The sequence below is a fragment of the Pan paniscus genome, chromosome 5 (assembly GCF_029289425.2).
Source record: "Pan paniscus chromosome 5, NHGRI_mPanPan1-v2.0_pri, whole genome shotgun sequence".
Classification (NCBI taxonomy): Eukaryota; Metazoa; Chordata; class Mammalia; order Primates; family Hominidae; genus Pan; species Pan paniscus.
In genome coordinates this window covers 91370899-91394073 of record NC_073254.2, presented here as the reverse complement: position 1 = coordinate 91394073, position 23175 = coordinate 91370899, and the positions used below count along the sequence as shown (strand labels likewise).

The following is a 23175-nucleotide window of genomic DNA, read 5'->3' as shown; positions in this document are numbered from 1 at the left end:
GCCTTTGTGGATTGGACTTATAATATAAACAATATTGTTAGCAGAACTGCAGGTACTCTATTGCTATGTTTATTTTATTAGTTAAAAAACTACCAGAGCCCTAGGACTTCTGAGCACATTTAGAAAATACCAGAGGCAATTTTAAGACTAGCATTAGAAAGAAAGAAAAAAATAAGAATAAAACTAAGACTTGCATACCTTAGAATCCTAACCAATGTGGTGATTTTTAAAAATTAATGTTTCAGAGACTGTAAATTAGGGTAGTTGGTTTCATCAATTACATTTTTTAAGTTAATATAAAGTGCTTTTGTATGTAAATTCTCTTAATAGATAATTTAGGTAAAATGAAAGTGTGGCATTTTTTGTTCCATAGAATGTAAAACTAACGTCAGAATAAGAATTCTTTTGGGAATTTAGGATTTTTTTGATGCTTCTCAAATCATCTGTAATGACTTTTATTTATAGAAAAGGTAGATTATTCATTAGTTTTTATGAAAAACACTCAGTTTAAATAGCCGGGTATGGTGGCGCATGGCTGTAGTCCCAGCTACTCAGGAGGCTGGGCACGAGAATTGCTTGAACCTGTGAGGCAGAGGTTGCAGTGAGCCAAGATCGTACCACTGCACTCCAGCCTGGTCCAGAGTGAGATTCCGTCTCGAACAAAACAAAACAAAAATATTGAGCTAATCTAAATGGTAAAAATCTAGATTTGAGGAAATTTATTTTAAAATAGTTGTTCATTTGTCAAATAGAAAAGTATGATCTTAGCAGGTTTGGTTAGATCCCTATCTGAAACAAAGTAAACTAAAGATGTTTTTCTTGATCAATGCATAGCAATAACTGCTGTTCAAACATGTGAGGAATCACCAGTAAATTGGGGGATAGAAAGCAGGAAAAGGAGCTTTTTTCTCTTATTTTTTTTCATTTATCAGTTTTTCCCATTTGTCCATCCTTTCCTATAATCATGGAAATTTTTATTTTTTACACTCCTCTCCCCATTTTTTTTATCCTAGATTGCCACCACACCAAGGTTTTCTAGAGTTAGGCAGAAAGAGAACCTGGGCCTAGATGCTAATGGAAACTATCCCATGCTTTCTCAGACTCTCTTTCCTCCCCAGAGACAAGAGGAGCAAAACAGGAGTTGATGGCTCATTGCTGTTGCTTCTGTGGCTGCCCTGTTTGGTTGACCTGAGCTTTTTTTAAAAACCTCCACTCTTGACGCTTAACTCTACGAATAAAATTAGGGCCAGTCACACTGTATTTTCATCATCAGTTATCCCTAGTGATTCAAATTTAGCACAAACCTGCTGTGAGTACATATTAATTAGGTGAATACAGTAGAATGCAATCATAACATGAGTCTTTTAATAAATATTCTTTGTTTGATTTTTATTTTAGAAGTTTGAAGTTATTTTGTTGAAAATCTAGAAAATCTTTATGTGAGCAACTGAGGTTCGGGTAGCCCACAACAGTTTAAATCAAACATTAACTTGCAGTAAAACACTACTGAAAGTGTCTTTGATTTTGAGGTGCAGAGAGCTGTTTCAAGTTAAGTTGCTATATTAGTCTGTTCTCATGCTGCTAATAAAGACATACCTGCAACCGGGCAATTTATTAAAAAAAAAGAGGTTTAATTGACTGACAGTTCCACATGGCTGGGGAGGCCTCACCGTCATGGTGAAAGAGCAAGGGATGTCTTACATGGTGGCAGGCAAGAAGTTTGTGCAGAGGAACTCCTGTTTATAAAACCACCAGATCTCATGAGACTTATTCACTACCAGGAGAACAGGATGCGGGAAACCACCTCGGTGATTCAGTTATCTGCACCTGGCCCCACCCTTGACACATGTTGATTATTAGAATTCAAGGTGAGATTTGGGTAGGTACACAGCCAAACCATATCAGCTGCCCATTCTCCTGTGCAGTGACATAAAGGTCTGATAACCTGATTTAAAGCTTGGACTCTAAGATTTTGTTTTTTCTTTTTTTGAGTCAGGTTATCTCTGTCGCTCAAGCTGGAGTTCAGTGGCATGAACAGGGCTCATTGCAGCCTCAACCTTCCAGGTTCAAGTGATCCTCTTGCCTCAACCTCCTGAGTATCTGGGGCTACAGGCATGTGCCACCGTGCCAGGCTAATATTTTTATTTTTATTTTTGTAAAGATGGGGTCTCACTTCTGGGCTCAAGCAATCTTTCCTCAGCCTCCCAAAGTGCTGGGATTATAGGTGCGAGCCACTGCACCCTGCTGTAAAGAATTTCATATCCCTGTTTTCGGTGTGCTGTGTCACTGTTTGCCATGGGTAAAGGTATATGAATCTCTTTTATTTTGCTGCTTGCAACCCAATTCCCATGCCAAACCCAATTTGTATCCAAACAAACAATATTGGAGACAAGTTCTTCTATAGAAAGCTTCATAAGCCAGTTACTGACTACTGTGTCTGTAAATATACTCAAACTATTTTGTAGTCTTGCTATTTTAAAAAATGTGTGGGTGTGGGAAGTGATGTTGAATGAATTCAGGGTAATTGGTGGTTCTTTGTATTAGGAAAACTCACTAAGGGAAGTCTGTTTTCATGATTCATGTATGTTTAACTTAAAAAAAAAATTCTTCCATCCTTCTCTCCAGTTTCCACTCTACCTCATAAATTCAAGTAATGAAGGAATTTAAATAATAGAATTTTATAACTGAAAGGATTTTGGAGAGAATCTATTAACCCTCCTACTACAGTTGAGGAAATAGATGTCCAGTGAGGTCAAATGAGATCATGTAGCTAGTTTAAAAACCCAAATAACATTTTAGTAGTTTGTTTCCATTAGTAAACACTGTTCTGTTTAATTTGCCCTAACATGTTCATAATCAGAGTCATAATAAGGAAAAATCACTAATATGTGTGTGGTACTTTCTTGTGCATACCTCAGTCACTTCTCAAAAGAGGTCTGTAAGGTGTCGGTATCCTGGTTTCCATTCAGGGAGAGAACAGTCTATGAGCCTAAGAGACCTGTCTGTGCCAGTCACTATCAAAACAGTCTAATGCTATGTGTCTTCCTACCTTGGCAAAAGCATTGGCTGGTCTCTGGACAGTTCTCATAGACCACAGGATTGGGCAGGGGGGAGCCACATCTTCATGTTAGGGCTCTAACCTGTACCAGTTATTAACTGTTGTCTCTATTTCATCATTTCTTAAAGGGGAAAAAAAGCACTTTTTAAAGAGCGTGAGCTTTTAAATTTTTCAAAAGAAGGATGCTGGATCATTATAAGTAAGGCATGTTTTAAAGATCTTCTTATCAACAGCTTAAAAATTAGCCAGTATATACTGAACATCCACTGTATAAAAAGCACATTATGGGGTGCTCCAGTAGGTACAGCAGTGATCAAGACAGAATCATAGCCTTCAGGGAAGAGGTATATGCAATGTTCTCTCCTTCCAAAGATTACCTAGATAGAGAACTGTTCATAAGAAATATCTTGGTACTGTCTACATTACTCGTGAGATATAAAATATATATTATTTCTTACGTCTGAAATGAGTCAGTTGTTTCTAAAACAATTTGTATTAAAGTATTCACATTAAAAAATTTGTAAAATACAGAAAAGTAGAGAGAAAAAATCATGAATTTTTAACATGGTAATGATTATATCAGTTTCGTTCTTGGCGTTTCTTTAACTTGATGGGATAGCTAATGTTTTTTGTCATTGCATAGCTTTGTAAACTTGTCCTAAGGATTATATAATTTCAGCATGAGTTAGTTTCTAAGTATGTCAGAAATCTAGCTTTTTTGTGGTAATTGTTGTTTTACACAAAATGATTAATAAAAGACTCTAAACTAACCTTGGCTTTAGAAATGCTTTTTAAATTTTAAAATAGTGAATGAGTAGCAGATTACTTTCTAGTATTTCTTTAAGGTCACCAAAATCACTTAACTTGCTTAAAATATTGATGGAAATATCAACTACGTACAGTTGACCTAAATTAGAAATGGGTGTTTTTTAAATAGTGAAATTTATAAATATAATATGTATATTTTAAAATACAGTTTATATTATAGAGTTATGTTCCTCTGTAATAATTTCTCTTTACACTGAATCATGTTCAGTTTTTATTATGCAGATAATTTAATCTTACAGCTTTGATCTTTTTTAAAAAATAAAACAGCCATTTGGAGTCTAAATTCAGCCATGTGATTATTATAATGAAATTCATCTTAAATCTACCTAATGTCCCTTTAGAAATAAGACCTATTTCAATAGAAGGGCGTTTCTTGGTTAGGGTTGCTCTTCCCGAGAGGAGTCTCCTGGAGCAGGAGCCCCTGGGGAGGAGTGAACTGAGCCAGCAGGTGGTCTAAGGGAGGTGCCAGGGAACTGCTGACAGTGACTTGCCTGAAGGAAGGGAGGGAGCAGGATGGGAGTGGGGTGGAAAGTCCCTTATTAGCCTGGAGGCTGGGATGCCCTGACCCTCTGGAATCCCCCTCCCTTGTAAGAATGCCAGCCAAAGTAGGAAGGAGGAGCTCCAGCCAGATGGGGGTCCCAGTGCAGGAGGAAGAAAGTAGGGTGACCACAACCAAAAAAGCTGTCTGACAGGCTTTGAGATCTCTTGTCTGAGGAACTCCGGCATAGACAGTAAGTCAGTATTCACTTAGAGGAGAGTTTGGCAAGTGAATATATATGATGAATGAATGAGTAACTGAATGAACTGCTTTATCACCAAAGGATCTGGATATTTGTTTCTACTCTCAAACATTTTTTCATTTGTTAACTTTTTATGCCCAATTTTAAAAGAAAATGCAATTTTCATTGAACTATGATTGACTACTTCATATTTATTGAAACCCACACCCTCCAGTACTCCACAAATGATTCAGAAAAGCTTACAATAAAAAAAATCAGAATAGAAAAGTGAGTAACGGATGTGATTTCAATTCTCCAAGCCTGTTGTCCTTATCTGTGATAGTAATGATTATAGATGCCTTATCTTGCTGTGGCAGGGATGAAATGAGATCATGTGTAGGCATTATTTGTCATACAACAAATACATAGTTGAGGTTGTATTAAAATTAAGGCTTTAAACTTGAGTACATACACTTTTGCTTAATTCTCAATTTATTTTTCATTACCATTTTATCGGAGAATGATATTTAAGCGATACTCATTTCTAGAGTAGAAGAGATTTTATTCCTTATAACTGTAAACTCTATACTATCCAAGATAATACTCTTCTTCCTAGAATTTGAATTCATTAACAATCTTTCACATTTTCACAATCCATGGGAAATCACTCCCAGTAAATGCTTACAGCATTCGTCCACTTTCATGAGGCAAGGAGTAGGTAGGCCTGTATTTGTATTAATTACAAAGAAATTCAAGGGAAGGTTCATCATTATCATCGTTAGCAAGAAATATAATGAATTAGAAGCCCTTGAATTGGACTAAAAGAGTGTGGAGTATGTGTAAAAGAATGAATCAGGGAAGGTAAAGATTAATTTTAAAGGGCAGAATTTTGTTTGTACATTTAGGTCACTTCAATTTCAGATCAGTTCTATGTATGCTTTCTAGAAAAGATATCAAAGACCACCTAGATTTCTTGCCTTTAGGTGTGTTTTACCAAAGGAACAAGACAGAGGATGAATGCCAAAACTATTAATGCAGCTACCCTGGACACTAAGCCCCCAAAGAGATGGAGGATTGGAGGATGTAGAGCCTGGGCACTGGGTCCAGTGCTGACATGGAACACGTTCATTCTTAGAGTTTCACTGCAAACACTCCAAGGATAGAGAGCGAGAAGGTTATGTGGACATGAGAGGAGAAGGGTGGAAGAGGATTGAATGGTTCAGGGTAGCTAAAAAAAATTTTTACACTTTATCTCGGGCTGCTCCTAAACCCTCCACGAGAAAGAATTAATCCTGCAAGCACTTAAAACAAAACTGATGTGAGGAAGGTAATAAAACCTGTCCAGGGTACAGACATCCAGATTTGCAATTTAGGGTGGGAAGACTTTAGAGACCTTGTCTAACAGGGCTAAAGAGTATCCTTATGGTTTTAAAGTAGGTACATTGTTTTTTGTAAGCATTTCTAGGGTTATATAAGACAAATCAGAGTCTGATGTATTGAACACAATTGGATCTTATTCTGCCATATTTGTTTTTAATTCACGATTTTTAAATGGATTTACTGGTCATATTTCTCAGGTCATGGCAAGATTTTTTAGTCTTAAACTTATTTAGCTCAGTCCTTCTAGATCAATGGTTCTCTGCCCTGAAGGTGTAGCAAAATTGTTTGATAGCTTTTGCAAAATTTACATAACCAGCAGCCTCCCCATCAGCTGAATAAGAATTGCAATGTGGATGTGGCAGAGGCAATCCAGGTATGTGGGGTTAGAAGAAGCTGTCCTGGTCATTCTGTTGCCACCCTCTCACTTGGAGAATTGCTGATCCAATGAATTCCTTAACATAACTTTGAAAACACAGCCTTTTGCTCAGAACTTCATGAATAAACATCAAACGTTCACTAAACAAAATAATTAAAGACCATAAGATCTTAGTTATAAGAGTTCATAAACGGAAAAGCACTTTATTGCCTGTATGTATGTGGGCTCCTCTTTTAGCAAGATATGTGCTAGGTGAAATCTATGTGAAAGCTAAAGCAGATTTATTCCAGTCAGATGCCAGACAATTTTGCCAGTTTAACTGAGACTCACTATTACTTAAACTACATGCTTGTTTTTTTGGTTCCTGAGTAGTATAGATCCCACTTGGATCAGCAATTCTCCAAGTGAGAGGGTGGCAATAGAATTATTTAAGCAATTATTTGTTATTTGAGGTTGTTTGCTTAGTATTTACTTGTCACTGTTTTACATGTTACTTAATAATTTACAGTTATTTAAAAGTGGTAAGATTCCAAGGCAAGTAGGGGACCTGTCACTTTGAGAAAAATTTATGGTAGTAAAAATATTTTCTTTTTGTAAAAAGTCACTGATATACAATGTCCCCCCAGGGTGTAAGCCTTGGTATTTATCTATTTTAATTAAAGAGTACTCTGCCTGTCTAGTCGTGGCTAACTTAAAAGAAGTGGGTATCTTGGTGAGAAGTTCACAAGGTTGGTAGCCATAGCTGAGTTTGGTGGATTGACTCAAGCTCTAGTCGGCAGTGGTATATGAATGCCAAGTACTAAGAATTTCTGGAATGTAGAATTGCACAGCACTGATAAAGTTTGCTTTGTTCCCCTATGTGACTTGACCCATTGAGAAAACTGGTTCCCTAGGAAGTTTTAATAGTTCAAAGTCCTTAGTTAATAAAGAAAAAGGCCACAACATAATTCAGCTTGTTTTCACCTGCTGACTCAAAGATTAACTTTTTTAACCTTAATGGGATAGAGTTACCCTTTGCTTTGAGAAAGTAATTTATGGAGTTCTTCATATTTGTTAGTTTCAGTAAACATGATGCTTTTTGTGTGGATTTTATTTTTGTTTCGGGTTTGAGATCACAAACTACTAAGACTTACGCAATTTAAGAACCTTACGGTAACTTCATCTAAAAACAAATCTCAGGGAAAGGCACACCCACTTTTCTGTATCAACCTAATCTTTCACTAGATTCAGAATGGTTTTGAATTACTTCAGGAAAGTAGTGACTGATAGAGCTTAACCTTCAGTTTTCCTCATTTATTTTCATAAGAGAATGGGAGTGGAATTCAAAACATTCAAATTTGGAGTTAATGTGCGTCACTGTTGTGAGTGATAGGTTCTGTGTTTTTCCAGTGGGAAACTTTGATCCACATACTGATATATGCCTGTGTTATACCTCGTTATTCTTTTCTGTTTTTCTCCTGATTGTTGCTTACTCTTTCAAAAATCAGCTGACTGTACAAGTCCTCTCTGGGAGCAGACTTTAGAGCAAAAGTGATCTATAAAAGCAGCATGTAAGTCTTTTTTTTTTTTTTGTCAGAGTTTATAACTTTCCAAGTAGACCTTTTATATTTTCACGGTAGTCTAAGTTCACTTAACTGCAGTATTTGATGTTAAATGTACGCTTTATGCTGTTAAGATAATTTAGTTTCTGTGTTTGGTCACTTTTGCTTAAAGGATTGTAATTACATAATGCATGTTGAAATCATATTAAGTAACCTGGCCACTTGCCTATTTACTTCTTGTGGCTAACAATAATGAATGAAACCATTTATATATGTTGTCTTAGTATATCACAAAATTTTATAGAAACTAGAAGCTCGGTGATGAATAATAGACATCCATGAGCCTTCTTATTTGTTTTGAATTTGAGACATTTTCTAGAAGATTGCTGTTTGAATGAGGCTTCAATACTTTACAGAATCGTTGCCTGCACATCTTGGAAACACTTGCTGGGATTACTTCTTCAGGTTAACCCAACAGAAGGCTAAAGAAGGTATATTGCTGTTGACAGTGAGCGACTGTAAACATCCTCGACTGGAAGCTGTGAAGCCACAGATGGGCTTTCAGTCGGATGTTTGCAGCTGCCTACTGCCTCGGACTTCAAGGGGCTACTTTAGGAGCAATTATCTTGTTTACTAAAACTGAATACCTTGCTATCTCTTTGATACATTTTTACAAAGCTGAATTAAAATGGTATAAATTAAATCACTTTAAAACCATGTCTGTACATTTTTAGAGGGCTTCAGCGGGGCATTGAGGAGGTGCTCTGTGTATGCATAGAATTTGCAATATCAAAAAGAAAGTATTCGTAAGAGAAATGAGATGTGTTACAGTATTTTTATTATTTTTTAAAAGCGTAGTAGGGCAATATTTCCCAGAAAAATCTATGAAGTGATTTGTTTTGTCCTGCCCTTTCTGCAGTTTCAAAATAGGTGTTTTTTAGACCCATTCACAAAAAAAAATCCATTAATGAAACCACAATGATTTGGGGGAAAAAAGTAAGGTGAAGGGTTAGTTATTTTCACATTACTTGGATTAAACCCCTTTTATTTCCTTATGGGCTTAGTGTTTAAGTAATAAAGTAGCAGCTCTCAGCTTAATAAAGTGTCTAAAACAAACAAATACTGATTCAACTAACTCTATTATTTGAAAAACCTATTCTTGTTTCAGATGATTAGAATAGTATTTTAGGAATTTGTGGATACTGTTTCCATTTGGTTGAACTTTTAACTTAGCTTTATGCAATAACTCATATCTCTTAAAAATAATAAATACATCAAATTCTATCCTAAATATATGAAGACAATTTTAAGATTCAGAATCCTGTAGAAGATTTCTGTGATGGACATAATTTCTAATTTTCCTTTTTTGTAAATGCGTATTTTTCTTATGGCGGATATTTTTAATATTATACACTTAAATAGAAATATTTAAGTGTATAAGAGAAATATTTAAGTGTATAATAGAAATATTAAGGATACACTTATATAGAAACTAGACACTTTAAAAAGATATGAAAGTGATATCTTTTGTCCTCTAAAACACAGTATTTTATAAATATATAGTGTTTCCATTAATGTAAAAGAGTTTCTTTTCCCTGTTTAATACCCATTGATGATGATGATAAAGAAGTGATACTAAAACAGTATGATCATACTACTATTTAAAATAGTAGCATTTATTCTAATACCTGGGATGGAGAGAAATATGTGTTAGAAATGTCTTTAAGTTTCCCTCATACATAAAGCTATCAAGTGAAAAAACTCTATTAGTCATGCTGGGCCATGAGAGGTTCATCAACTGCCACTGAAATGCAAGGGGCTTGGAGAGGCCTCTGCCAGGCCCTGGGTCTGGAACTGAGAATGTGGTCTATTTTAATTGGTAAGCTGAAAACACCTGGAGCAAATAACTCGGCTGTTTTTCTGGGGTCACCCGACCGTATTTCCTAGGTAAATGACTATAGGTTTGAAGAAATGGTTAAACTTTTCCTAAACCTTTGACCTTCACTTTCTTTAGGTTCTCTTCCTATGTTATTTTATATCCTCTTCCTTACCTTACTGCCCCTAAATTTTCCATTTTTCATTTTTATCTGTTCATTTTGTTCATGTAAATAATTAGTTATGGGAACTTTTTAATTTGTAAAAATTACAGCATTTTTAATTATTTTTAAATCAACAAATACAAACCTCCATAAGCCATTCTGTGTAGTTTTGAAATTAATACCTAGTATTTCTTATGTCTTGTGCCCCACATTTCCACAGTAATAATGTAAACTACTATTTTAAAGTAACATCAACAGTCCAGCCACGGTGGCTTACGCCTGTAATCCCAGCACTTTGGGAGGCTGAGGCAGGTGGATCACTTGAGGTCAGGAGTTTGAGATCAACCTGAACAACATGGTGAAACCCTGTCTCCATTAAAAATACAAAAATTAGCTGGGTGTGGTGGCACGTGCCTGTAATCCCAGCTACTCAGGTGGCTGAGAATTGCTTGAACCTGAGAGGGAGAGGTTGTGGTGAGCCAAAATGGTGCCACTGAACTCCAGCCTGGGCGACAGAGCGAGCCTACCATCTCAAAAAAAATATATATCTATATATAGAGAGATATATATATATAAATAAATAACATCAACAGTGTGTTATTCATAATTGAAATAAGATCTGGATGCAATTTTTTATTTTACAAAAAAAAAACTTCTAAAGTTTACAGTATTATGTTTCTACCACTACGTGGACAGAGTTACCATGCATGTGCTTAGGTAAGATAAACTAATATTTAACATAAATTAGAAACCCTTACTAATTGCTTTCATGTGTTTTTTTTCTTACTATAATTTTTAAAATTTCACATATCAGCATAATAAAATATCTATAAACTAAAACATAAAATTCTTAAAATGGACTGTAGTAAGTCAGTTACTGAAAATAAAACACTGTCAAAATGTGTTAGTTAAATGTAATGTGAGTGTTGCTATAAAGTTAGTAATGTTTAAAAAATAGCGCCACACTGAGTAATCATCAAAAGTATTATACATTTAGTTTTTATTCATGATTTGCCAAAATAAAAATTGGCACATGCTTGAAAGGGAGATTTCTAAAGGAAGTTAAGAGCTTCTGAAAGTGTCAGTGGTGAATCATTTAAGTGATACTTATTTTTCCTGACCTTAAAACTCTGATTTGAACTTGCACTCCATTTTACAATGATGTTGACTATAAATATTACACATGTATGAAGCCTTTCCTCTACTACAGAATAACTAAAACCAGGCCGGAGGACTGTGGAGACAAGGGAAATGCATTTGAAGGCCGTCTGCATGGGAATTAGTTACCTAGACCTGAGAAACCCCTTTCTATTTAGATTCCTCTCAGAATTGCTCTGTTTTCTTTTACTAAAATTTTAGCTAAACATTACCATTCAAGGGGAAAACAATCTTTCCTGAGTGGTATCAATTTTTGGTAGCTTAATAACATTAATTCAAAATTGCCCGTTATTTTTCTGTATCAGAAGAGTAACAGGAAGTTAATTGTTTATCTTAATTTTGGAAGCACCTTACTGAAATTTTAAAGGTGGTGCTTAGTGAACTGTCTTAATAATCTCACTAAAATAATACAGAAGACTTTCTTCATGTGGTTCTATATCATAAAAAGTATTCTGTATAGATATGGAAGATAAATTTTCTAGTGCGTACTGTAGTTGTTTTTGTGCACTGCCAAACAAATACATAATGAAGCTGTTAAATCATTTGAGATTGAGGGTTTTTATGATTATTATTTTTCCTCCTCATTTTTACACACTCCTAATGGCCAGTAAGTAAAATGCAAAAAAGTATCCTCTGATTATGTTTATTATTAGAAATAATAGTCAGTGAATTAAATATTCTTTAATAGACTTCTATTGTAATGCGCGGAGAAGTGTCTCGCTAATGTACACTTCTAAAATCTCAATATGAATGTGATGGGCAAGTTAATGTTGCCAAGCAAGTGATGCTAAATCTGCCTTTCCTAATTTGTATACCTCATTATTATATAACCTTAATAATGCAGTACTTTCAGGGTAGAGGCTTTTTGATGCAAATTAAAACAAAGTAGGTTGGGGATTCATTTAGCACAAACACTAAATGTGAACTTACTGTCCCCACAGACTTCAGTGCCCTGAATGGTTAGAGAAATTAATGAAGGAGCTCCATCGGGTGCCTTTACAACTCTTAGTAATGTGAGAATCTTTCCACAGCTCTCATTTCAAAAATGATAACATGAGATTTCAGGATGTGAAGTAACATATCAGCAAGTGTGTTAGAAAATATAAAATATTTTACAGTATGATAACATATCATCAGCTTGTTATTCTTAATGTGTTTCCTTGTAGGGCCTGACTACTATTTCTGAATTTTGGAATTTGGTATTTTTTAGTAAACGTTTGAAAAGATGAAATGCTTATACCAATAGCCTGTCAGTGAAGGAAAATTTATGTAAAAGCTAAAGAAATGCAGTTAAATATATAAATAAATATCTTAATGCCATAAAACAGTAGCATTTGCAGTCATAATTCCCACAGTCAGTAACAATATATTTATTTTCAAGATGTGTGATGTTAATGCAATAAAAACATTGTTGCCCTATTTGAATGCAGATTTATTTGCACTGAGTATAACCCTGCAGAAATGAGTCAGAGAATTGGTAAAATTTGCAAATCCAGACATTCAACTTTGAGTGTTCATGTTTTGTGCATAATAGATCTAAGCGCATATCAAAGAAGTGATTTTGCTAAATTTATTACTCTTTAATCATGTTAGATTAAAATTATCTTTAGAATTACAATCTTTAAACTATGTAATGCCCACCTAGAAAATTTAATTTTCAAACGTTTGTTCTTTTTTATGTGCTTTCAATGGTTTTCTTGGCCATATCAGCTATCTAGTTGTCTTTCTGCAATTCTCATTCTACTCTTATACCCCAGTGAATCTATGTTTGGCTTAAAATAAATGTAGATGGTCAGATACTGAGTAAGAAATTAGGAAATCCACGCACTGTTAATTCATAAAAACAATAATGTTCATTGAAATAATTAACCTTTCTGCACTTTAGTTTCTAGTTTGATTTTATTGATTTCTTATAATTTGACCTAAAATCTCTGTGTAATAAAAAATAAATCATCATGAGTTATTAGAAATTCTAAAATTTTAAGACTAATTAAAAAGTAAAATTCAGTTTATGAAAATGCAATTTACTGAGAGGTAATTTCTCTGTTCTTTTTGTATAGAATAGAATCTATTCAGGTTGTTGGTACACATGTAATTCTTATTGACTATGTGTGATATGCTAATAGCTAATTACAACTACTTTCATTCAGTTTACCACCTGAGACAACAGTAAGACTAGTGCTGGAGAAGTTAGGGTTAAGTTTAGAGTTAGAAAACAAGCTCTCAAGGACTTGTAAGAGCAGTCCCATCCCCTGAATCTCAGGATATGGCAGCTCACTTTGACTGAAGGAAATTTTAAAGTCCTAGGGTGACTAACACTTTTCTAGCACTGTTGATTTTCTAGATTAGACAAGAATAAGAGAATACCAATGAAGGCAGGATGATTTTTTTTTCTTTATTGTGTTTTATTTATTTATTTATTTTTTTTTTGAGACAGAGTCTCACTCTGTTGCCCAGGCTGGAGTATAGTGGCACAATCCCAGATCACTGCAAGCTCTGCCTCCCAGGTTCAAGCAATTCTCAGGAGGCCTCAGTCTCCTGAGTAGCTGGGACTACAGGCATGCGCCACCACACCTGGCTAATTTTTGTATTTCTAGTAGAGACGAGGTTTCACTATGTTGGCCAGGCTGGTCTCGAACTCCTGACTTCGTGATCCGCCCACCTTGGCCTCCCAAAGTGCTGGCATTACAGGTATGAGCTACTGCGCCCGGCCGATTTTTCTTTCTTTCTTATGAAGAATGATTAATCTGTATCTTAGTTTAATATATTACTTTAGGGCTAATGTGTGTAAGTCCTATACTGCCCCTCTTGCAGAGCTTATTCTAAAGAGGTCTTTGTAATCTGATGTATGCCCCACCTACTGCTGTCCCCCCACACTGACCACGGACTTTCAATTGTTCAGACAACCTTGTTCTGTTCCTTCGTATCTCAAAATCTTTGCCTCATCTCTTCCCTCTGCATAGATTGAGTGCTCTTATTTTATTCACCTCTACCCCCAAACACATATACCCATACATACACATACACATACATGCACATTAATACTTTAGGTCTCAATCCAATTTTCATTTCCTCAGGGGAATAATTCCCTCATTCCCTTGTCTTCATCCTATGGGCTCCTTCTTTGTCCTGAGACAGAAGTCATGAGGAGGAGCCAACCATGTGCAATTTTGGGGAAAAAACATTCATGCAGAGGCAACAGCAAGTGCAGATGACCAGAGGTATCAGATCAAGTAAAAGTTATGAAGTATTCTGGTACAAAATCAGCAAAACAGAGTCAGAGGTAAGCAAAGGCCTGGTATTGTAAAGCCTTGTAGGTCATAGTGACGTTTGAAATTTACTAGTAGGCATTAGACTAGTATTTGTTATTATGAAATGTTCTTTAAATTTTGAATTTAGTTTAGTTAAATAATAGTACCTCTATCATTGTGACTGACCCTACCAGAATGTTAGTAACATTTAAAAAATAAAAAGGTCTCCAGCCTGGGCAACAGAGTGAGACCCTCTCTCAAAATAAATAAATAAGCAAATAAAAGGGTGAACAACAGCTTACTTAATAAATATTGAATGCCCGTTTGTATAAAGAATGGTGTTAGGTGCTGAAAGATGCAAAGTTGAAAAAACCTTGATCCCTGTGGTTACACGTAAGAGTGCAAATATGATGGTGTGTGGACCAGAGCCCCAACATTACCTGAAGTCAGCTACCCCTCTCTGAAAAAGTTCCACAGGAAATAGATGCTAAGGAGAGGAAAACAAAACAGAATAACATCTTATTACTAAGTAGGACATCTGCTCCAAGCCCACTGTAGAATGCTAATGAGCCACACTGGAATTATTTATTTCACACTCCAGTAACCTAGAGCCCTATATTGGACAGTTCTTTTTATGACATATGTTGAAGAAGAAAGATTATCTGAGAAGATGGAAGAGAAGCAAAAGTTGGGACCTGTTCCAGAACACACCTTCCTCCTTGCTTTTGGGAGGAAGAACGTCCCCATGGAAGTCTGTGCAAATGGCGTAACGACCATGCCTACATGTCCTTGAACCTTCAGCTCAGTGCACTGGCCAAGAAAATGTCTGTAAACCTAACCCATCATAGCAGGACTCCTCAGTGTGTGTATTTGGGATGCGGGTGGAGAGTGGAGAAGGGGTAGGAAGAGGGAGGAGGGCAAGGAAGGGTACTAATATGCACCTTACTCCCTCTGGATGCCAGTACTTCAGGCAACTTTTCTTGAGGTGGGGTAGAAGATGTATGTGTGAAATCAGTAGTAATGGTGTATGATGTCCTAAGTAGTGCTAGTAATAATGAAACTCTGAATGGCATTTTTTGAGTGTACGCTATCTGCCAGGAACTGTTCTAGGTGCTTTACTTGTGTTAGTCATAATTTAATCCTCACAATAGCTCTGTGAGGTAGATGCCTTCGTAACTTTACATGTACGGAAACTGAGGCATAGAAAAGCCAAATGACTTGCTCAGGGTTACTCAGTAAGTGGCAGAGAATCTAAAGTAAAGAATAAGGTGCTGAAGATCACAAAAGAAAGAACACTAAGCTAGAAAAGTTGTGGAAGGCATTTGAGCTATACTTTCCTCAGGTTGAAAACATGAAGATATACAAAGTATGTTTGGATAGAAATGTTTGAGTGCAAGGAGGGTGTGTGCCATAGAGATTGCCTGTGCTGGCTAGATTGCTGCCTGATTGGCCCCGCAGCAGGTAGCAGCAAGCCTGGAAGCAATACAGTCAGAAACTGCTGAGAGATTGTGGAGGTTTTGAAAATGTTGTATAAAAATATCCCTGTAAGCTTATGGCAAGCTACACTTTTAAATAGCGTTGAATTATAGGTTAAAGTTATTATGCAGACATGTTTTGCTTCCCTTGAAAGCTGGAAAGCAAGGGACAGCTCTCACTGCATCTGTAAATAGGCTGCTGTCTGTTTTTCTTTCTTTTTGTGGTTGTAAAGAATCATTCATGCCAGCGTAATGAGCTTCAGCAGCTGTTAAATGAAATTATATATTCTGTTCAACTAGGGCCTTCTAATGCTGCCATTGTCTCCTGGCCATCCTGGTGTCTTCTCTAGTACTGAGATACTTCTAAATCACAATGGCCTGAGTTGTTGTTAGTCCAGGAGATTCTGAGGTTTGGATCAGACTGGGCCTGCAGAGTGAGAAGCTATTTTGGCAAAGATAGCCATAAAGGGATGTTATTTTTCTATATCACAGCTGCCCTCGTCAGCAAGGACTATGAGGAATGCTAGAGGTAAACTATTCACAATTTTCTAAAAAGGTTTTTTAAAACAAAATTATTATCTATCAAGTTATATACAGCATGATGTTTTGTCTTCCAAGTAGAGAACTTAACCAAATTCATAGACAGTTAAGGCTGAGGGTGTTAAATGAGACTTGGCACTTCTCTTCCTTCGTGATGTTTCTTCGTTCCACACCTGTCATTCTTGGAGCTTTGTGGTCAGCTCTTGTAGTATAAGTTTGAAGATTTTTAAATCTCAATCTATTATTGCTCTAAATTCAGACCTGAACATTGAGTCTTTTAAAACTATTTCTCTGAGTTGATTGTTTTCCTCTAGTGCACTCTAAAAAATGTCAGCTCCCCATGCACCACCAAGAAATCACTCCGCATTCTGGTGCCCCCAGGCCCCACTCTGGGTCTCTGGTGTGCAGGAGGCTGACCTCTCCTGGGCTATGCCCTGTGGGTTCTGCCCCTTTCGGTGGTGGTGGGTGGGGTTATATCAAGGCACTTTTTGGTGGAAAGGAAGTAATCCTGTTTGGGACTAACTGCACAAGTTTCATTGCCTTGGAGTTATGAAACTCTGTGCTTTTTTATGGACAGAATTCCCCTCTTTCCAAACACTTAATTCTCTCTCCTCCTCCATTGAAAGAAGGTTTAGATTTTTCCACAAACATTTCTGCCATATATTTATGAAAGGAAAACAAAATATTTGCTAGGCATTATTTGAATATGTACCAGTTAAAAAAAGAGGTCTGTGGCTTTTGGGTTACCAAACATAACTACTAAAAGGCAAATCCTGGTGAAGTGTTAATTTAGCCAATTAAATTATATTTAAGAGTCTAAACATAAGGGAACCAGAGAATAAGCACAGGAAACATATTTGTATGAGTAGATGTGTACAGATATAAATTCAGTTTTATATATTTTCTATTTCTTTACATCCCTGATTTCTATATGGACCTTCTATAGATGGCTAGTTTGTTATTTATAAATTTGAGCTGTTTGCACAGTAGATATTACTTTAATTGTGTTATTCTAATTATTTATCTATATATCTAATTATACATCTATCTGCTTTTAAAACTATAGCAATATATGCATGCTTTTATAATCTCTTCACTTTTATATCTGACTTTTGAAGAGGAAGTTAATTTTGATGAACAGTGATGAGGAAAATATCCTTAAAGACTAAAACACTGCAATAAAAAGAGAAAACCATGAGAGGTTTCCATGTCTTGGTCTCTGTTTATATTACTAAGGAGATGTTAAAAATATCATTTGGAGACTATCTTATATTCTGTAACTAGAGCATAACTATCTGCTGACACATAGGCCACTTCCGAAATATTGCTTAATAACACATTTTCAAATACCCTGGTGCCATCTCAGGCAAATTAATCTCTGAACTAACAAGAGTCTTTTCTGTGCTGCACAGATCTTCTCAGAGATATGTAATAAATGGTATGTATTCAAGGACTGCTGCAGTAATAGTATTTATGTGCTTGGCTAGAAACATTTGCTCTCTTAACAGTGGGCATTTAAGATGAAGACTGTCCCTGGCATTGTGCAGCACAGTAGGAACATTGGCCTGCTGACTAAACAAATATGATTGCCAAAGTGAATTATTAAATTCCAACTGGCCTCACTTGCTAGAGAATTTCACTCCTTTTTCTCCCACACAGCTTCCTACTTTTTATTAAAGGAACAGTTTTCAGCTCTTGCAAATAATTGCAGTATTTTGCTAGTCATTACTACAGCAGTTTCCCACTGTTTATATTTTAAAACTAGCACTTGGATGAGTCCCGTTGAAGCAGAACAAATAACTGTGTGTGCATCTGTGTAAATATTTATCGAAATTTGCTTTATTAAAAGTCCCAGTGAACTTTTGTTCTAACTGCTATACCTTGTGTCACTTCTGACACAGTCACATCATCAAGCTACTGTTACTTTACAAAACATGGGTGACTTCATTTCAGTATTTCCTTCAGAGGACTTATTTGGGAGACTCCCTTCCAATAGAGGAAGTGGGTTGATGAGTGCTGGTGTTCTCATTCCAGATCCTTCACATCTCTGGAAAGCTGCATCCTTTGTAGAAAATAGATCTGTATGTGTGCCAAAGTATAACCCTGATGTTCATCAGGGCAGTGGGAGGAGGTCATATATTCCTTGTCTGTTTGAGCAGTGATCCTCCCATTTGGCAGGAGTTTGAGAGGAAGTATTTAACAATGGGATTTTATAAAATTTAATGTAGTAAAGACTGTTTTTATATTTGAATGGATCTAAGGAAGTTTTCTTTTTCTCCCTCCGATAAGTGGGGGGTGTTTAAGGGTAATGGTGTCTACGAATTTATTGGGAGGATTTGGCTGTTTTATTGGACCTTGTGGAATAATTTGCTTTCATTTTATCATTTCCATGAAAGGTAGTCCTCAGAAGAAAAAAATGTGGTCTCTTAACTTCATACCAATCTTAAATGTTTTGCTTAAGGGGAATTAGTGAGGAAATAACAGTCTCAGGAAGGTTGAAAACTGTGATTTTACTCAACAAATATTGCTCTTTTAATCTCTCCAGCCATGCCAGAAACTATGAAGTTATTTTCTTTCACACATGCACTGTAAGACCTGGTATTTTAAAAAGCTTTAAATATAAGTAGCTTTATCTTGAAAATAAAAATTGTACATAGTAGGGGAAAAGATGTTCTTATCATCATCCCTTGCTTCCAGCCACATGATGTCTCCAGTGGAGCTGCTGACGACACAAATTTCCCTAAGTCTAGCACACCCAGATAGTGTCAAATGGTTTGTTAGCAGTTACTGCAGAAAGTTAGAGACATCTGAGGAACAAAGGTAAATCCCTTTTCTCCAAGAACTACTAGGTTTATAGGTCTAGAATGAAAGAAAGGTTTAGGTCTTCATTAGCCAGTGACCCAGGCCATCATAACACAGAGCAAAAGTTACCTCTCTGTGTTTGAAGTGTTTGAGTGTCTGCTGGGAAACATAAGAAGGAAAAAATAATACCACCAGTGTACTTTTATTATATACTTTATTGAGACTTTATTAATTTCTAGTCTTTAAAACAGTAACTTTAAGGAGATTTACTTGGTATAGGATCATCATAACATCATAAATTCTTTCTCTTAGTAGGAGCATTAAGTTACTTGGTCCACATCCTTATCAAACAGTAGCCCCACCAATTGGTCATGCAGAAGATGTTTGGATATTTTCTGAGTCATATCATTACTGACATCATATTTTACGTATATAAAATTCATCCATTCACTTGATATTTTTTGAGCCCTTACCCACATAAATACATGGCAAATAACAATGCAGTCTCTTATTTCAAGGAGTTGATAAGTTACAAGAAGATAAAAATGGAGGCAGTGATTGCATGAGAGAACCTGTAGTAGAGGTGCTGTTGAGAGTTTTGGAAGGGGTGGACGGAGAAGGTCTTTTGAGCTTAGTGTGAAAATCAGTTCAAAAAGAAAAATTAGAACATACTGAAACACAGCAGATCCTGGGCAAATGTATCAATGGAGCAGACAACCCAGAAAGCTAAAGAGCTTGTGCAGAGGATGGAAGTGTGGAGAGTGGAGCTCTCAGGAAGAGCTAGTGGAATATGCTGCCCAAGTCAGTGTGAGAAGACAACCATGGAAAGAATCTGTGACCATGGGGGAATAGGACATCTAAAGGTGGGCAGAGGAAGATGCTGCAAAGAGGCATCAAGGAGCGTGGCTCAAAGGAGCCTCCAGAGGAGGAGGAAGAGGAAAATGAGGCTGGAAATGTGAAGGGAGAAAGACCACAGTCTCAACAGCTGTGAAGACCAAGGAATTAGCCTAGAACAGAAGAAGAGGTGTCTTTCCTGTGAAGAAGAAAGGATGGGTGAACGTTAGAATAGATTTCATCTGGGAAGCAGTAATGTAGAGGACAGAATGTACTTCATGAAGTAGGAAGTGAAGTAGGTCACACCTGAAGGGGATGAAAATAGGGATGAGGTGGAGGTTTGGAAAGGCTGCTGCAAGCGTTTAGCAAAAACAAAAACACGTCGGCTGTGGAAGAGACTCTGTGCTTCACTGAAGGCCAACTGAGATTAAAGGCCACAAATTTGGGGTGGCACGCATCCACTTGGTGGCATGATTTTTTTTCTAGCGTTACAAGTTCAAACATAGGCGCAAATAAGGGAAAATATAGTGCACTGGAGACCCCACCTGAAAAGGAAATGTGCCATTGTTGGGTATCTAGTGTACCATAGCTGTAAAGAATGACATGATGCTGGTATTTTGGTAAAGTATACAAATTATACACATGCCTTATCTAGAAGCAGCAGCAGCTCTTCCCTCCCCCGCTGTCCCCACTACATCCTCCCATCAGCACTCCAAAGTCTTTGGTTGTGCCATGACCTCAGAGTAATCAAAGCCCACAAATCTGGCTTGGCTCTGTAGTTTGTTACAGGATATCTCATCTCTCTGACCTCTTAGGCTCATTTCCTTCTTTTCTTAGGCTTTACAGATTGACCTGTACACTTCAATGCTTAACTATATACAGTAGTGCCTGATTTATTTGACCCCATTCAGGAATGAGCTTATCCCCACAATTAAATTTTTCAGATACATGAATTATATTTCATTTAAAACTAAAACGACTAACCAAACCAAAAAGACAATTTCTAAAATGTGTATTTCTATTACTTGGTTTCTCTAAAGAGAGTAATGGACCTTATTTACAGCAGATTATTAATGACTTAAGGCCATGATTCCAAACATCAGTTAATGGGCTACACCTGTGGAGTATAATGAACCCCCTCTGGTTTTTTTTTTTTTTTTTTTTTTTTTTTTGGTGGTGGGGGTTGGGCTTTGGGAATTCTGAAGGCTCATTGCCTTGATAGTTGAGACTGTCAAATTGTGTCTTTTATTACGTTGTTTTGTAATTGCTAATCTTCCTATGACTAAATAGTACCTTAAAAGCAAGGATTATGCCTGATTCTTCTCTATTCCCCACTTTTCTGTTGATGCTTAGAACAATGCCAGTAAAAGTTCCATAAATATTTGGTTGATTTCTAAAGATAGCACAATTCTCTTAACGTTGGCTAAAACCACATTAGCTTTTTTTTGTTTTTTGTTTGTTTGTTTTTTTGGCAGACATCTGTGTTACTCAGGTTGGGCTTAGTGTCAGAACTCTTTCCTTTTTCACATGAATTGCTGTTTTGCCCCAATTGGTGCTTTTTTGGCCTGTTACCTGAATTGAAGTAGGTATTTACATTTATCCCTAAGACTTCACAAGAGCTACCACTGTCACTTTTCCCCCCATAGGAAATTTCTTAGAAATGCTGCCTAATTAGGTTAATTTTAGCTCATTGTGCTAATCTGTCACAGGTTTTTTGGGGATCTTGATTCACTATTCCAAAATATGCACTGCCTTCTTTAATGTCAAATTTGGAAAACCTTATTTTCCTCTAGTTTAAGATGGTAATACAAATTAAAATATTGTATAGAAAATGTCCAAGGAAGGTCAGAGCTGTAAAGGCTGAATCTCAACACTCTCCTCCAGGTTGATAATCTATAGATCATCAGTTTCTTCAGTTCCTTTTTTTTTTCTTGAGATGGCGTCTTCCTCTGTCACCCAGTCTGGAGTGCAATGGCACAATCTTGGCTCACTGCAACCTCCACCTTCTGGGTTCAAGCAATTCTCCTGCCTCAGCCTCCCGAGTAGCTGGGATTACAGATGCACGCCACCATGCCTGGCTAATTTTTTGTGGTTTTTTTAGTAGAGACGGGGTTTCACCATGCTGGCCAGGCTGATCTTGAACTCCTGATCTCATGATCCGCCCGCCTAGGCCTCCCAAAGTGCTGGGATTACAGGCGTGAGCCACCGCGCCCAGCCCATCAGTTCCTTTAGAGCATATTTGTGCAGCAGTTGTGAAATCTCCCTAACGGTATTTGGATTCAGACTGAATTTCCCCACGTGGACATCTTGAGAGACTTAGTCATATAGACTTTGCCTAATACATTTTCTCTGTCTGCCCATCTAGTAATCAGATAAAAAGGGGAGGAAATAAAAATTAACACTCTTGTTAAATAAATATCTGCCCACCTTCTCTCCAAGCTTCTCAGAAAAGATAACCGATAATTATTTGCTGATCCAAGACAGAGGATTTCAGACATTTGTTTGTTCACTTAATAAATACGTATTAAGTTGTTACTCTGAACTAGACCCTATGCTGAGAGTTTAGGATACAGCTGTGAACTAGTTAGATGTAGCCCCAGAAATGGCCATTACTGCCTGGCTCTCAGAGAGGCTGAAGGGTGTGGTGAGAGTGTAAAGCAGCTAATTGTGAGTAAGTGGTAGACAGACTAGAGCTGGGAAATAGCATTTGCAGAAGTGGAAGCTTTTCAAGTTCCTGAGATTGTAAAATCAAATTCAATGTTGAAGTCTAGATGGATTGGGAAACTAATTGAACTATGTAACAGATAACCCCTAAGAAACTGAAGTTTGGAGTAGCTTGTTTCCTAAAACATTTAGTACTAATAGACTTTTCAGGCCAGTAATTCAAGCACATACTAGCGAGAGCTTGTTTCACGTAACTGGTTAACATGCTATAAAAATGGCACTGTCATCTGAAGTAAATGTCTTTGAACTTAGAACTGCCATATAAGAATTTGGACTCTTTGCCACAGAGGGAAGAGGAAGCCCAGGAGAACAATGAGTCAGTTTTTTTTTCTTTTTTTCTACATTGCCTACATTTAATATTCTTTTAGAGAGTTTTCAAAGAGTTGCTTATGCAACACCTATCCCAGTATTTATACAGAGGGAGAAATTGATCATTTTCAGAAAGTCCTT

At 36.7% G+C, this 23175-nt stretch overlaps 1 protein-coding gene and 1 non-coding gene across 2 annotated transcripts in view; both read left to right on the top strand.

Annotated features, from left to right (window-relative positions):
• LOC117980615 (translation initiation factor IF-2) overlaps window positions 1–23175 on the top strand; it is a 190878-nt gene that overhangs the window by 10073 nt on the left and 157630 nt on the right. The window lies entirely within an intron of this gene.
• Window positions 8415–8485, top strand: MIR30A (microRNA mir-30a). The gene has a single exon (NR_106548.1). It is a non-coding gene; the product is annotated as a microRNA mir-30a (primary transcript).